This window comes from Rutidosis leptorrhynchoides, chromosome 9 (assembly GCF_046630445.1).
Source record: "Rutidosis leptorrhynchoides isolate AG116_Rl617_1_P2 chromosome 9, CSIRO_AGI_Rlap_v1, whole genome shotgun sequence".
In the NCBI taxonomy this organism is placed as follows: domain Eukaryota; kingdom Viridiplantae; phylum Streptophyta; class Magnoliopsida; order Asterales; family Asteraceae; genus Rutidosis; species Rutidosis leptorrhynchoides.
In genome coordinates this window covers 138928998-138943628 of record NC_092341.1, presented here as the reverse complement: position 1 = coordinate 138943628, position 14631 = coordinate 138928998, and the positions used below count along the sequence as shown (strand labels likewise).

The 14631-nt window shown below is 34.1% G+C and overlaps 1 pseudogene; it reads right to left on the bottom strand.

Moving 5' to 3' along the window:
* Positions 1-1142: 1142 nt before the first annotated feature.
* Positions 1143-1243, bottom strand: LOC139869718 (small nucleolar RNA R71; annotated as a pseudogene).
* Between the last annotated feature and the right edge of the window lie 13388 nt (positions 1244-14631).

Sequence of the window (14631 nt, the reverse complement as noted above, 5' to 3'; positions counted from 1 at the left end):
AAATACTTTAGCTTTTAGCAATTAAAAATCTTGAAAACTCCATTTTCCTGTGGAACGAACCGGATTTACCAAATAAAATATTACTATACGAATGGGACTAGTTGACTATATGTGTGAAATCAATCCGAAATCATAAAAATGTCATATAATCACAACAAATTCGTGTAATAAAATAAATTCAAATCCGTTCAAAATAAAAGGACATGATCACGCACATCAACTTTTTGGCGCCGCCGCCGGGGAAAGTTGGCAGTTAAATAAATAGATAATTTTTCTGATTTGTAGTAGTAGTTGGATTTGTACGTGGACTGGGTTATTGGAGCCAAACAGTACCCAATTATATTGGGACCAAACGAATCCTGCCCCTCTGCTGCATCTTTTGGCTATTCGAAACGTGGGCAAAATCAGAAGAAAAATCTGCTTGTTTAAAGGTTTTTATCATTGTTTTTATGTTATTCGATCCTCTCGTGGAAATTCATTTCCAAGAAAGTTCAATGTTTATGAATAAATCCCTTAGATCTTTGTACAATTTCCCAATTGTATGACCCGTTCAGGAAATCCTAAACTCGTTGCACTTAATCCAGAACCTGAAAGAGGCTTGATCAAAAGATTAAAATAGGAAAAACAAAAAAAAATTAGGTAGTACTAGTAAACCAAAAACACCGAAAAATATCAAAAAACAAGTAGGAAACACTAGTGGTCAACCAGAAATCAAAGCTGAACCTGAAACCATCGTCATTAAAGAAGAAATGGCTGAAGTAACACCTGATCCAAATGACCTACCAATGTGGAATACCAGACAAACTGTTCCCCCTCTCGCTCTTGCACCTATAAGAAGACCTGAAATTCAGGCTGAAAACTGGGAAGTCAAGGGGCAATTTATGCACATGGTTCGTGAGAATCAATTCGACGGAAGACTTAATAATAATCCGATAGAACATCTAGAAGCTTTTGAAGATTTATGTGAACTGTATAAAAACAAAGATGTTTCTTCAGATGCATTTAAGTTAAGAACTTTTCCATACTCGTTAATCGGAGACGCAAAAGCATGGTTGAAAGCATCAAAACCTGATTCTATCACAACTTTCAACGAATTAAGAGATAAATTCATTACCCGATTTTTCCCACCGGCAAATGCCGAAAGACTTAGAACTGAAATCACCACTTTTAAACAAAAGGCGGATGAAACTCTTTATGATGCATGGGAAAGATTAAAAAGAATGTTAAAAAGGGCAAATAGTACAAACTTTTTATCGTGGTATTGATGAACATACTCGTGGTATATTATATTCCTCCGCTGGAGGAGTATTTATGTACAAATCACCAAATCAAGCGTATGACATGTTAGAAGACATGTCAGTTCATACGTTAGAATGGACACCGTCTAGAGATCAACAACCTAGAAGGACGGTGGCAAGCCTTGAAGAAAATGAAGACAACAACATAACGATAGCTTCACTGTCGAATCAATTCAAAAAGTTTGAAAGGGAAATAGAGAAACTAAATTCAACAGTTTTAGCATTGCAAGTAGGCTGTGAAATCTGTGGATAGCCACATTTCACGAAAGATTGTGATATCAATGATCGGGCAATGAACTCAGTAGCACAAGTTAATTTTATGGCCAATCAAAGACAAGGCAATTTTCAAGGAGGGAATTTTAATTATCAACCTGCAAACCCAGGATATCAAAACTCGAAGAATTTTGCTTTTCAAAGAAATGGACCACCTGGCTTTTACAATAGAAACCAACCTCCATTTCCACCTCAACAAAATTTCCAACAACAACCGTATCAACAACAAAATCATAACACGCGGCCAGTAGAGAAGAAATCTAACTTTGAAGAAGTTATGATGAATTTTGTCAAAAGTCAATCAGAAACAAATGAGCAAGTGAAGAGACAATTACATCAAGTCCAAACGGGAAACGAGCAAGTACAAAGGAATCATCAAGCGTCAATTCAAAACCTTGAAAGAGATATGGGAAGAATATCTCAATTGCTTGCTGAAAGACAATCGGGAACTTTACCATCCAACACGCAGCCAAACCCGAAGGGCAAGGAAACTCAAAATTCAAGTAATTTTTCACAAGTTAATTCCATAACTACGAAAAGCGGGTTAACCATTAACCCCGATATTCCAAACCCTCATGCTCCTATTCTTGTTTCAAAAGACAAAGAACCCGTGGTGGAAGAAAATACGATGTCAAACACAAGTGCACCAAAGACTTAAAATCAACCACCATTGAAGGTATACAAACCTCCAATTCCATACCCGCAACGTTTGAAGAAAGATAAATTACAAGCACAATACAAAAAATTTGCTGACATGATTAAGCAAATTTATATAAATGTACCTCTTGTAGATGTTCTTGCGGGTATGCCGAATTATGGAAGATTTATCAAAGATCTCATAGCTGACAAAGGAAAATATGCAGAAGTTTCAACCACATTCCTTAATGAGGAATGCTCGGCAATTTTACAAAAGAAAAATAAGCCACCAAAACTTGGAGATCCTAGAAGTTTCATCATTCCTTGTCTGATGGGAGATTCAGTAATGTACGATGCATTAGCTGATTTAGGAGCAAGCATTAACCTTATGCCTCACTCCTTGTACTTAAAATTGAACTTAGGTTTTTTAAAACCAACCAGGATGTGTATACGATTAGCTGATAGAACTTACAACTATCCTATTGGCATTGCTGAAAACCTACCGGTTAAAGTAAATCACTTAATCTTTCCTGCTGATTTGGTTGTTCTTGAAATAGAAGAAGATAGTAAGGTTCCCCTAATTCTAGGACGTCCCTTTCTGAATACTGCAGACGTAATTGTGCGCGTAAAAGAGAAAAATCTCATCTTAGGTGTGGGGGAGGATAGAATTATATTGAACATAGATAAGGCTATGAAATACCCTATGTCTCCTGATGACGAATGTTTCCAAATAGACATTGTTGATTGTTGTATTGAGGAAGAACTACAAGAACTATTAAATATTGACACCTCAGAGTTCACCCCGATGGGTGAAGGTGAAAATTTTGATGTCGATATGGAGTTAGACGAACTATTGAAGGTATTCACTGATGAAGAATACGTAGAAGAAGAAATTCCCAGGGAAGATGAACCTTTTGAAGAAATTACCGATGGTAATAGGTTCCGGATAAAATCTTCCTTGGAAGAACCACCTATCTTGGAACTTAAAGAACTCCCATAACATTTGGAGTATGCTTATCTCCAAGGAACATCACAATTACCCGTCATAATTTCATCAAAACATTCTAATGACGAAAAAGGTAGGTTAATGTCTGTTTTAAAAACCCATAAAAAGGCAATTGCTTGGAAAACAACTGATATTCCAGGGATTAACCCTGCTTATTGTACTCACAAAATTCTAATGGAAGAAGATTTTAAACCCGTGGTACAAAGGCAACGGAGGTTAAACCCTAACATTAAAGAAGTTTTCAAAAAGGAGGTCATCAAATTACTTAATACCGGGTTAATTTACCCTATATCCGATAGCCCGTGGGTAAGTCCTGTGCAAGTAGTACCCAAGAAAGGAGGTACGACTGTTATTCTTAATGATAAAGACGAACTCGTTCCTACAAGAATAGTCACTGGGTGGAGAGTCTGTATAGATTATCGTCGTCTAAACGACGCCACAAGGAAAGATCATTTCCCATTACCATTTATCGACCAAATGCTAGAAAGTTTGGCGGGAAAAGATTACTACTGTTTCCCTGATGGATTCTCCGGTTATTTTCAAATTCCAATTGATCCAAAAGACCAAGACAAGACCACATTTACTTGTCCATTTGGTACTTTTGCCTACCGACGAATGCCATTCGGATTATGCAATGCACCAGGCACCTTCCAAAGGTGTATCATGGCAATTTTTCATGACATGATTGAAGAAAGTATAGAAGTCTTTATGGACGATTTCTCTATTTTTGGAAACTCCTTCAACTCATGTCTCTCAAACCTTAAACGAATGCTAATTCATTGTGAAGAATCAAATCTTGTTTTAAACTGGGAGAAATGCCACTTCATGGTGAAGGAAGGCATTGTTTTAGGACACAAGATTTCTCGAGCTGGAATGGAAGTAGATAAAGCTAAGATTGACGTTATTTCAAAACTTCCTCCTCCAACCACTGTTAAGGGAATTCGTAGTTTTCTTGGTCATGCAGGATTCTATCGGCGATTCATAAAGGATTTTTCCAAAATCGCTCGACCTATGACTAAACTTCTTGAGAAAGACTGTACATCCGATTTCAACGACGAATGTCTAAATGCTTTCTCCATTCTGAAAGAGAAACTTACGAATGCACCCATTATGGTATCACCCGACTAATCCAAACCTTTCGAGCTAATGTGTGATGCTAGTGATTTCGCGCTGGGAGTTGTTTTAGGTCAACGTCAAGATAACAAATTTTAACCAATCTACTACGCAAGTAAAATACTTACAAGAGCTCAGTTGAATTACACAACTACTAAGAAGGAGCTTCTTGCAGTAGTTTTTGCTTTCGATAAGTTTAGATCTTACCTAGTGTTATCTAAAATAATTGTTTATACCGATCATTCAGCCCTAAAGTACTTATTCGAAAATCAAGATGCTAAACCTAGATTAATGTGATGACCCGGAAATTTCTGACCAAATTTAAACTTAATCTTTAACGTTTCCGACACGATAAGCAAAGTCTGTAAAGTTGAATCTCAAAATTTTTGAACTATTCAATTACCTTTCGATTGTTCTCAACGATTCACGAACAATTATATGTAAGTAGATACATATATATACCATAACTTGAAAATGTAACAAAGTGTTGAGTATATGATACTGTGCATTAAACTTATTGGTTTGATTATCTGATTGATATATTTAGATACAGAGTTAAAAGATTATGCCAAACGATTGAATTAAAAGATAATTATTGAGTCCCTTAAGGATTATGATATTATTACGGGTCTCTGTTGTAAGGTCCACGTTGATTTGGGAAATCATTCATTCTTAATGGTATTCGGAATAAATGGTAAAGTGTTTGTTTAAATAACGTAATTTGGACACATACAATAATAAGGAATATCAACTGTTGGAATTAGATATAGGAATAACTTGCGATATGTATTTTAAAACGTGTTTATTAATATTGAAAATATATATTTAACAATACGATAAAATATAATATTAACTTGGTCATAAAAATGAATTGTTATTATATATATATATTAACAAATAGCGAGACGATGATTTATAGAAGTAAATGATCAAAATACTCGAAAGTTTAAGATATACTTTGAGTGGTATAGTTTAGGGAGAATTTAAGGCTATATTTTGACAAAGGTACGTGACACGAAATGTAAAATACAAGTTTTCTCAGCGTACGAAAGGACATTTGAAAAACCAGAACCGGGACATAAGTCGAGTGATGACGTACGACTTATCGGAACAAAAATTACAAGTCAACTATGCATGTGAATTTAATATAATATATAATTAATTATATAAATTAAATATATTATATATATTATGTAAAATTATGTCGACAAACAAAAAGTTAAAAGTTTGTGAGCTGGATCAGAGGGCCATGCGATCGCATGGCCTTGAAGCACAAATCCCATGCGATCGCATGGGGTACTTTTTCAGAAAAAGTTCTATAAATTGCGCAGTTTTTGGCTCAATTGAATATATATCTCTTTCTCTAGTATTATTACTCCGTAATATTTATTTAATTTAATTATTTATTATTATTATTATTATTATTATTATTATATTATTATTATTATTATTATTATTATTATTATTTATATTATTAAGATTAATATTATTATTAATCTTATTATTATTAGTATTATTAATTATGTATTATACATAAAATACTACGACGAGGTCATGAGTGGGTTATTTTCAAAATGGTTTTCAAGCGGGATAGAGCTAAGGAAATTATGGGTTATTGCCAAGGAGGTTATGGGTAATGTTCGGGGGTATATTTATGAATCAAACCTAGTGTTTATCATCTCCGTTACGTCTACGTACTTTCCTACAATATTGAATCTCAATACTGATACGTTGAGATCTACGATTAATTGGTAATCCGAGTTTCGGTCACATTTTGGTGAACAACTTTATATGCAGCTAAGGTGAGTTTCATAAGATCCCTTTTACTCTCTACATTTTTGGGCTGAGAATACATGCAAATGCTTTATTAACCGATATACAATATTTATATGCGTGAGTTTCATTTGCTCCCTTTTTAATTGCTTTTGCAATCTATATTTTTGGGCTGAGAATACATGCACTTTATTTTAAACGCAGTGGATACAAGTACATACTAAATTCTACACCGAGTTTGAACCGAAAATCCCTTAGCTTTGGTAACTAGTAACTGCCGGTTATAAGAACTGGTGGGCGCGAGTAGTTATATATGGATCCATAGGGCTTGATATCCCCGTCCGAGCTAGAGCACTAGCCTTTTAACGGACGTATGCTATTTGAGAAGCGTACACGTTGGTTTGCGTGTATTTATTAAGATGATTATACAAAGGGTACAAATTATATATACGTTAAGTTTAGTTACCAGGGTGCTCAATTTTGTAGAATATTTTGATAAACGTTTCTGGATGAAACAACTGAAATCTTGTGATCCACTTTTATATACAGATTATGCAAAACACTAAAACTATGAACTCACCAACCTTTGTGTTGACACTTGTTAGCATGTTTATTCTCAGGTTCCCTAGAAGTCTTCCGCTATTTGCTTACATGTTATACAAGCTATGTGCATGGAGTCTTGCATGCTTTATTCAAGAAAACGTTGCATTCACAAAATCATCACCATGTATCTTATTTTGACTGCATTGTCAACGGAATTACTATTGTAAACTATTATTTACGGTGATTGTCTATATATAGAAATCATCAGATGTCGAGAACCTTTGATTTAAATATTCATTGATGGTGTGCCTTTTCAAAAGAATGCAATGTTTACAAAACGTATCATATAGAGGTCAAATACCTCGCAATGAAATCGATGAATGACGTGTTCCTCCATGTGGATTTGGAGCGATCGTCACAGTTGGTATCAGAGCGTTGGTCCTAGTGAACCAGGTCTTGCATGATTGTGTCTAACTGATAGTTGTTAGGATGCATTAGTAAGTCTGGACTTCGACCGTGTCTTCATGTTAGAAGTTTTGCTTATCATTTCTTGTCGGAAATTACCTGCTTATCATTCCTAGTCTAGACACGTTTTAGTGCATTGATTGCATGAATAGTAGATAAACAAAATTCATATCTTAGCATATCTGTTACTGTAAACTTTTCTTGACATCTTCCGAAAATTTCTCCGTGATTTATGGAATTTGGTATTATATATACATATGTAAATTATGTATTGAAGAATACCAAACTAAATTCTATAATCTAATTCATATCAAAAATCATATCCCTAATTATACAAGATGGATCCCGTATCTAGTTCAAATTCCTTAAACTCTGACAGCTATTCCGATATGGATATTCACCTGAATTCCGAAGACAGTGTAACTGGAATGGATCAACCAATTAGCCATCATCTATTCTGGATGAATTGGGGATGGGTTCATAGCTTACTTAATTATTGGAGACAAGAAGAAGGCAATCCCTTCCATCCACCACATTGCCCTCTTGGCGAAGAACCTGAAGCACTTACCGGCAAACCTGTTCGAGACACCATTTTCTCTCTCATTTCCAGAGTATCTCGTCACGATAATATACTATCTCAAATTCTAGATCTTATTCATCCGCTCGTCCGAACCGCCAATCATCCCGGTGTAGTAGAAGAAGTCAACGAGCTTCGTGCTCAGGTAGTGGCTTTGGAGAATATGGTGCAAAGGTTACAAGCACCAGCAGCATCACCGGCATCAACAGTACCACCGACAACAACACCAACAGTACCATTACCACCACCAACAACATCCGCATCGCAAACCTCAACTTCACAATCTGTTCCACGAGCATCAACGTCATACGCACCATAGTTACCAAGAAATACCAGCAACAATAACCGATGAAGTATTAACTCATTTTTCCCTGAAGAAATTTTATGTATATTTAATATATATGAATTTTGAAATCAAAATAAATCTTTTCGTACTAAGCTATTACGTGTGAATCTTAACTGGTAGGTACTACTCGGTTAGTTCATATAACTAATATGCAATGATGTACATCCTTCCTTAACAACTTAACCATTATTAACTACAATCTCTGTTTCAACCCAATGAATTCCATTTCATAATAAACCAAGTGTATTAATCAATTACAAAATTGATTTTACATTTTCAATTTCGATATACTCGAAACTTTTCAGAAAACATCATCTGTGCCTTGTAAGGTTCACAAAAATTCCACAAGCACCAACATCCTTCACTGAGGAATATCAATAAGAATAAATAATGAAGTATCGATTACATTAGCGAAATACTCCGCAAAGATTATGTAATCTTTAATGTTTTAGAGATTAATCATTTCTAAGTCAAGCCGAAAATTAAATGAGCTTAATATGATATTAATTCATTAAATCTGTGTTACATCTGAAGAAAATATACATACATATATTTTCATAAAGACGGTAATAAAAATTCTTTTGTACAAAGTATTAATTGTGAAATCTTTAACGGGTAGGTGATACCCGGGAAATATATAAGTTCGCAATTAATATGTTACAATGTACATTCTTCAACTTTGATTCAAAAATTATTAACTATGCTCACAGCGATATACAATCATTTCCATACAAATTCAATTACATATTCTGATATTGACATAGCAGAATCCAAGTCAAGATTTAACAAGTGACATCATTCTTAAATCTCTACATCTTTCAAAGCTATAATTTGACTTCAAAACGGTGAAAGATCCTTTAGCATTGTTATTACCGAAAATAATCTTGTAATTTCTTTTCAAAGTATCCAGTTTTATCACACTTCCAACCAGCCAACTTCAACTTTTCAGATTAAGCCTTATTGTAACCTTGATATATACGTTTTGTTACTGGGGAACCTTTCATGTTCCACCACATTAGCAGTAAATTTACCAAACAACTTTATTAATCATTGACCTTTCGAAAAATCCTTATACTCATTGAAATCCTATCATGTACTCATCCATATCTTGTAACAATAATTTCCATACCAACCACCCGGAATTAGCAATCAGTATTTTGAATCTCGCAGCATTTTCTACGACAACAGTTATATATATATATATATATAACATCTATCTTCTAGACTTACATACTTCGAATGTGAAGTTTATGAAAAACACCTCAAACTACGAAACTAGTTCTCCGAATTTTAGAAAAATGCTGATGAAACAGCAAAAACTGTAAACGACTTTAACAGTCGAAAGTTTGATGATAAAGAGTAGTGTGTTGGAAAAGCACAGAAAAAGAGAAGGTTTGGAACTGGAAAACGGGTTGAGCAAAGTATGAAGGAAGCTGTAGACAAATCACAAGGACGAAATCTACCTTCAAAGAATCCAAATGATTTAGTGTCTGCTGAAACCATTAGTAAGAACCTTACTTCTTATTCTAAACCTTCACAGACAGATTTTTCGCATCATCCTCTAATATTAGAAATTCTAAGATATCATCGTATCTTCCATTATAAATATCCTCCATATTTCTGAAGATATTTTCATAACTATTCTTATCTAAAATCATTTATCTCTTCACGCTATCTGTGTTACATCATAAAAGAAACTATTTTAGTTTCTAATTTCTGAAAATTTCGAAAAATGGATGTTTTTGAAGTAGTGTTGGGAATTGAAGCATGAGTTAGTATAATATAATGACACTTGATCAACGTGATTATATTACAGTAAGTCATGCTGAGTTTCTAATGGAACGTGATAAAGGTTCACAGATCATACCCTCATCATGAACCATGTTACATAACTCTTTCATTCTATTTAACCTCTAAACATATCAAGAAAATATTTTTCTTGATGATTCGGTCTTTTTCTAGGTATTTAGGTAATTTGACAAGTCAGATTGTGCCATTACCGTTTCTTTCTTAGAACATTAATTATGTTCATTTCAAAATCCATACCTACGAATTTTGGACCATTATTCGCTTGACTTAAAGTCGGGAAGAGAAAACGAAAGCATGAAGCTCCGAAATATAATGGAAAATATAAAGCCCGAAAACAACCCTGAAATTACAAACCGTATATATCAATGCGTATAGCAATATAAAGACACGGGAGAATGAAAAACAATATAACCCCAAGGTAATAGTAGAAGAAAATAACCTCCTCTGGTGGCAGATGAAAAAGAAGAATGAATGATATGATAGCCAAGAAAATATCAAGAATCAGAACTGGATGAAGCATTTTCACAAATCTTTTGTAAGTATGAAATAAGAAAGAAGATTATAGGAGTGGTGAAAATAAATGAAACGGAACAGGTTAATTTATAGCAAAATATTAGACATAGCAATCGAGACAGATTACGCATTTAATCAAAGGAAATCCTAATTTCCTTAAATTCGGAAGAATCAAATCTTATTTAAATTATGAAGATTTTCTATTCCTTAAATTCCGGAAATCAATCGTTACTACATCAAGAGATAAGACGAATCTCTATTCTCCATTTCACTCTATTACGATAACTTCTCTCATACGCTTCGAGTAATCGGATTGTTTTATCCGTATTATTCAATGGTGATAAAATTCTATTTACCAACTCATATTCGTCATGAAAACATTTTTATTGTCAGCCATGACGACCTCACTCAAATTTCGGGACGAAATTTCTTTAACGGGTAGGTACTGTGATGACCCGGAAATTTCTGACCAAATTTAAACTTAATCTTTAACGTTTCTGACAGGATAAGCAAAGTCTGTAAAGTTGAATCTCAAAATTTTTGAACTATTCAATTACCTTTCGATTGTTCTCAACGATTCACGAACAATTATATGTAAGTAGATACATATATATACCATAACTTGAAAACGTAACAAAGTGTTGAGTATATGATACTGTGCATTAAACTTATTGGTTTGATTATCTGATTGATATATTTAGATACAGAGTTAAAAGATTATGCCAAACGATTGAATTAAAAGATAATTATTGAGTCCTTTAAGGATTATGATATTATTACGGGTCTCTGTTGTAAGGTCCACGTTGATTTGGGAAATCATTCATTCTTAATGGTATTCGGAATAAATGGTAAAGTGTTTGTTTAAATAACGTAATTTGGACACATACAATAATAAGGAATATCAACTGTTGGAATTAGATATAGGAATAACTTGCGATATGTATTTTAAAACGTGTTTATTAATATTGAAAATATATATTTAACAATACGATAAAATATAATATTAACTTGGTCATAAAAACGAATTGTTATTATATATATATTAACAAATAGCGAGACGATGATTTATAGAAGTAAATGATCAAAATACTCGAAAGTTTAAGATATACTTTGAGTGGTATAGTTTAGGGATAATTTAAGGCTATATTTTGACAAAGGTACGTGACACGAAATGTAAAATACAAGTTTTCTCAGCGTACGAAAGGACATTTGAAAAACCAGAACCGGGACATAAGTCGAGTGATGACGTACGACTTATCGGAACAAAAATTACAAGTCAACTATGCACGTGAATTTAATATAATATATAATTAATTATATAAATTAAATATATTATATATATTATGTAAAATTATGTCGACAAACAAAAAGTTAAAAGTTTGTGAGCTGGATCAGAGGGCCATGCGATCGCATGGCCTTGAAGCACAAATCCCATGCGATCGCATGGGGTACTTTTTCAGAAAAAGTTCTATAAATTGCGCAGTTTTTGGCTCAATTGAATATATATCTCTTTCTCTAGTATTATTACTCCGTAATATTTATTTAATTTAATTATTTATTATTATTATTATTATTATTATTATTATTATTATTATTATTATTATTATTATTATTTATATTATTAAGATTAATATTATTATTAATCTTATTATTATTAGTATTATTAATTATGTATTATACATAAAATACTACGACGAGGTCATGAGTGGGTTATTTTCAAAATGGTTTTCAAGCGGGATAGAGCTAAGGAAATTATGGGTTATTGCCAAGGAGGTTATGGGTAATGTTCGGGGGTATATTTATGAATCAAACCTAGTGTTTATCATCTCCGTTACGTCTACGTACTTTCCTACAATATTGAATCTCAATACTGATACGTTGATTTCTACGATTAATTGGTAATCCGAGTTTCGGTCACATTTTGGTGAACAACTTTATATGCTGCTAAGGTGAGTTTCATAAGATCCCTTTTACTCTCTACATTTTTGGGCTGAGAATACATGCAAATGCTTTATTAACCGATATACAATATTTATATACGTGAGTTTCATTTGCTCCCTTTTTAATTGCTTTTGCAATCTATATTTTTGGGCTGAGAATACATGCACTTTATTTTAAACGCAGTGGATACAAGTACATACTAAATTCTACACCGAGTTTGAACCGAAAATCCCTTAGCTTTGGTAACTAGTAACTGCCGGTTATAAGAACTGGTGGGCGCGAGTAGTTATATATGGATCCATAGGGCTTGATATCCCCGTCCGAGCTAGAGCACTAGCCTTTTAACGGACGTATGCTATTTGAGAAGCGTACACGTTGGTTTGCGTGTATTTATTAAGATGATTATACAAAGGGTACAAATTATATATACGTTAAGTTTAGTTACCAGGGTGCTCAATTTTGTAGAATATTTTGATAAACGTTTCTGGATGAAACAACTGAAATCTTGTGATCCACTTTTATATACAGATTATGCAAAACACTAAAACTATGAACTCACCAACCTTTGTGTTGACACTTGTTAGCATGTTTATTCTCAGGTTCCCTAGAAGTCTTCCGCTGTTTGCTTACATGTTATACAAGCTATGTGCATGGAGTCTTGCATGCTTTATTCAAGAAAACGTTGCATTCACAAAATCATCACCATGTATCTTATTTTGACTGCATTGTCAACGGAATTACTATTGTAAACTATTATTTACGGTGATTGTCTATATATAGAAATCATCAGATGTCGAGAACCTTTGATTTAAATATTCATTGATGGTGTGCCTTTTCAAAAGAATGCAATGTTTACAAAACGTATCATATAGAGGTCAAATACCTCGCAATGAAATCGATGAATGACGTGTTCCTACATGTGGATTTGGAGCGATCGTCACAATTAATTCGTTGGATTCTTCTCCTATAAGAATTCGACATTGAAATCAAGGATAAAAAGGGTGCTGAAAATCTCGCCGCGGATCACTTGTCCCGTCATGAAAATCCTAACTTAGAAACACTCGACGAATCTGTTATTCACGATACGTTTCCAGACGAGTTCCTAATGAAAATTAAAACGAAAGAAGAAATTCCATGGTTTGCGGACTTTGCCAATTATCTTGCCGCAGGAATTCTTGTTAAAAATCAAACTTATCAGCAAAAGAAGAAATTTTTCGCTGATCTGAAGTTTTACTTCTGGGAAAGCCCTAATCTCTTTCGTATAGGAGCAGATCAAGTTATTCATTGATGTGTATATGGCAAAGAAGCGCAACAAATTCTAGAGCACTGTCATGAAAGACCGGCGGGTGGACATTTCGGACAAAGCTATACAGCTAAGAAGGTCTTTGACTCAGGTTTTTACTGGCCTACAATTTTCAAAGATGCATACAATATGGTAAAAACCTGTGACGCTTGTCAAAGATCTGGAAATATCTCCAAGAGAGACAAAATGCCACAACAAAGCATCCTATTATGCGAAGTATTTGACATTTGAGGTATTGACTTCATGGGTCCATTCCCCGCTTCTAACAAATGCAAATACATTCTCGTAGCAGTCGATTACGTTTCTAAATGGGCTGAAGCAAAAGCCCTACCCACTAACGATGCTCGAGTTGTTGTCAGCTTTCTTAAAAACCTTTTCTCACGTTTCGGAATTCCAAAAGCATTAATCAGTGATCGTGGAACTCATTTTACAAATCAATTACTCAAGAAAGTACTTAAAAAGTACGGAGTTAATCATCATTTCTCAACTTCTTACCACCCTCAAACGAGTGGCCAAGTTGAAAACACAAATCGAGGTCTTAAACGAATTTTAGAAAGAACGGTTAAGAATAATCCAAAAATCTGGCATCGAAAGCTAGATGATGCGCTGTGGGCATTTAGAACCGCATTCAAAACGCCCATTGGTACCACTCCTTTCCGATTAATATATGGTAAGGCGTGTCATCTACCTATTGAGGTTGAACACAAGGCGTATTGGGCACTAAAAGAATGTAATACAGACCTTGTGGAAGTTGGAGAAAATCGATTCTTACAATTGCATGAATTAGACAAACTAAGACTTCAAGCATATGAAAACTCGAGATCTTACAAAGAGAAAACTAAGAAATGGCACGATGCTCGCTTAAAAGATAAGAAAGCATTTGAACCGGGAGACAAAGTTCTAGTTTTTCAATCACGTTTTAAGTTTTCACCTGAAAAACTTAAGTCCTGATGGACGGGACCGTATGAAGTAAAACACGCACTTCCATTCGGATACGTAGAGTTATATGACAAGAATGGTGGTACTTTTAATGTG